At 48.1% G+C, this 3,486-nt stretch overlaps 1 pseudogene; it reads left to right on the top strand.

Annotated features, from left to right (window-relative positions):
• Window positions 1-2,356: 2,356 nt before the first annotated feature.
• Window positions 2,357-3,194, top strand: LOC146202119 (uncharacterized; annotated as a pseudogene).
• Window positions 3,195-3,486: the final 292 nt, after the last annotated feature.

Genomic DNA, 3,486 nt, shown 5'->3' with positions numbered 1-3,486 from the left:
TGAATGAAGCATACATTTTCTGTCATTCCTAAAAACATTTCATGGGGTTTTGCTAGCGCAACTTCAGACAAATATTCATATAACCTGCATCCTGCAAACGTTTTCTGCTGACGTCATTTGTAATTTTACCACATTCGGTGACATTTCATTTAATCCGTGATTCCAAATGCAATTCGAGCTCTATTGAGGTTGCAATTTGGTTTAGGGGCCACTAAGTGACAAGCAGCAATTACTTATACCTGGTACCCAATCTGTCCTTGATATAAATTGCTGTGAAATTCACTGCGAATCTAGCAAGGTTGTTTTTTAGTCACGCAGCAAGCGGCTAAATAGCCATGAGTGGGACATTCCAGGTTTCATTTTTGTACTTCTCGGGGATATCTCATTGATATCCCTGAAGCGTACTCTTTTTTGCTTTTTTTAATATTTGGTGCTCATTTCCTAGCCAGTGTAGAAACAGACCTGTGGTGTCTGAATGTCTTTGGCATTCGACTGTTGAGACCAAGGTTGCCGGATTGTATCGCGGCCACGGCTGCCGTGTATCAATGGAGGAAAAATACAAAAGCGCACGTGAGCTCGCTGTGGAACCAATTAATACCCCTTAAAAAACCCGTGGAGATCGATATCAAACCGGAACCCTCCCTTTCAGCCCCTCCCAGTCCATGCATTGCTTCAGCCCGCGTTAAACCCTACATGTGCAGGGTTAAACACAATTAGCAGGAACACGACTCCGCATAGCCACGCATCTGCGAAGCACCATAGCAATTAGCCCGGTCACGGATCAATGCAGGAGAGGTACCTCGAGGTGGTGCTGCGTGTCGTCTGCCACTCCGCATCCGTTTGCTGCCGGTTTGGGCGCAGTGACGCTCCGAATGTGTGCAGCCACGCGATGCCGTTTTCCCGCTAAGTGGGATTGGCCTTGTACATATACTTGTATTCATATATACGCTTTTCCGGCGAGATATGTGCTGTCAATTTGGTTTACCATCAAGTGATGTTATAATCCCTCGTCACCACCGCTTCAAGTTGCTTTTATACTGCTTTCCTCTCAGCGTACGGAGCATACATTCCCACTGCACTCTTTAAGACGTAGTAAATGCAATAAGAAATCCTAAAAAATAAATAATAAATACACAACGAAGCTGTTAAAATTACTTTCTTGCAGGCTGCTGGCGCACCTTTCATGTTTGAAACATTTTGATATATATATATATATATATATATATATATATATATAAGCTTAAGGGTGAGAGGTGCAGTAAAAGACGCGAAAACCGCATACACCGAGCATGAGCGATAAACTGGTGTGTGGCGCAATTTTCCGAAACACTTTAATAATAACTTAATGATAACTTTAATACACTTCCAATCAACATAAATCACTTGTTGCTCTAGCTACACATTGGCGTTCGTATGTTTTTAAGATGTTATGGCGGTTAACGGTTGCATATATATTTCTTTTACTTTGTCCAGAATTTTTACGGATTCGGCAAACTTACGGTTCTCTAATTTTTGGGGCTACATATTTAAACGACTCTTATTGTCAAGATGTGTTTCTTGTATAACTTCTCTTCTGATTGCATATAATGTCTCATAAAACAGTGTTTCTCAAATAGGGTCCGCGAAAAGATTTTCGGGCTGCGTGAAATCCACGCTCAAACGCATGAAAAAATATATATATAAAAAATAAACAAAAATATAAAGATAGCTCTACCCTGGCTGAGCACAGTTTTGCAGGCTTAAAAGCACGGGTGTTCAACGCCGTCTTTACGAAGAGCGCGCGCAAGAGAGAGGGATCGAGAGAGCGAGAGCGTCTACGCTACGGCGTTTGTTGATGCTGGCTTCTCTGAGAATCGAGCTCTGGCTGCACTGCCGGATGAGGCCGCAGTGCAAAACATCTCAAGTGTCCGACGAGCGAGTGACTCGGTGTAGGAAGAACTCGAATTCCACCTAGCTGCATGCATACCAGCGCCGACGCATCACCTCCTCCCCACGTCATCTGCAGGAAGTGGCACGCAGGCTTATCAAGTTATCAAGCGCGTGTTTTTTAGAGGCCAGAATAGCCTTCACTCAATCCCAATTCCACGTCCAAGACCTGTTCCCGGCACATGGCAGTAGTCCGCGCACAAGATCTTCCACTGATACACCCCCCCCCCCCCCTCTCCCCGGTCCCTCCCTCACCTTTGGTGTCAAGGGGTCTCCCACCAGTTCTACTGGTCCATAAAAGGTCCCCGACACGTGCATGGCTTAGAACCACTGTCCTAATATTTTTCGTTGACTAGGCCTTTCCGGTAGTATAATTCTGAAGGGAGCGCTTGATAACGTGTCCCACGCGAGCGTGTTGTAGAATCTGAGCATGACCAAGTGCATCAAAGATTTTTTGTGAAACCGAACAGCAACCATAACGATAAAGGAGGAGAAGTTGGACCCTGTCGAGGTCGTTGATAGGGGCACCCTACAGGGATCGGTCTTGTCGTCCCTGCTCTTCAATCTGGCCCTCCTGCCTCTGCCCAATCTACTCAAGCAAATCGAAGGCGTCGACCACGCGTTCTGCGCCGACGATATTGCGGTGTGGACGCCTCGAGCCGAGTCTGCTGCCTGGATGGAGGAAGCCTTGCAGAGGCCGGCGACGACCGTGCACGACTACGTAAAGTCGTGCGAACTGAACTGCACTCCCCAGAAATCAAAGCTGCGTATGATGCAACCGAGAAAATCCAAGAAAGGGCTGCCGCCGAACGTCATCGTCACCATCGACGGAACGGCCATCAAGCCGGTACAGAAGATTAGGATCCTCGGCCTACTACTTCCGAGCGACGGGAAGGCACACGCCGCCGTCACAAAGATCAAGGCTACAACCGAACGGATGCTCAGTATGATTCGAAGGGTATCTAACAGAAATTGAGGCCTCAAAGAGGATGATGCCATGCGCTTGATACCCTCGTTCGTCGTGTCGCAGGTTACCTACTCCGCACCCTATCTCCAGCTGACGAAGGCAAATAGGGACACCCTAAACACGATGCTTCGTAAGGCAACGAAGCAAGCACTGGGCATGCCCGTATACTCGTCCACGCAGACTGATAGACATGGGCGCCCACAACACGTTGGGGGAGCTCATTGAAGCAAACTCCTCTAATCACAGAATCCGGCTCAGTCGCACGGAACACGGACGAGCCATCATACGCAAGATAGGATGAAAGATTGAGCCAGTACCCATCAAGGCGACCCTTCCGGAAGTCTGGAAGACGACCATTAAGACCAAACCCCTTCCCCATAACATGACGTCGGGCAAGGACGACGAGATACGCACCGCGCGGGCTAAAGCCATAGCCCGGAAGCTGGAAATAACCCCAAGGTCCTCTACGCGGATGCCTCGCTCCGAAAACACAGTCACCGTGCAGGTGTGGTGGTTACGTCAAAATACAGGCTGATCATCAGCGCGTCCATAAAGACAACAGATCCCGCAGTTGCCGAAGAAGCGGCCGTGGC

This window comes from Amblyomma maculatum, chromosome 1 (assembly GCF_055883805.1).
Source record: "Amblyomma maculatum isolate TAMU_Amacu chromosome 1, ASM5588380v1, whole genome shotgun sequence".
NCBI classification, from domain to species: domain Eukaryota; kingdom Metazoa; phylum Arthropoda; class Arachnida; order Ixodida; family Ixodidae; genus Amblyomma; species Amblyomma maculatum.
The sequence above is the reverse complement of the archived record's forward strand: the minus strand, read 5'-3'. Positions and strand labels throughout refer to the sequence as shown.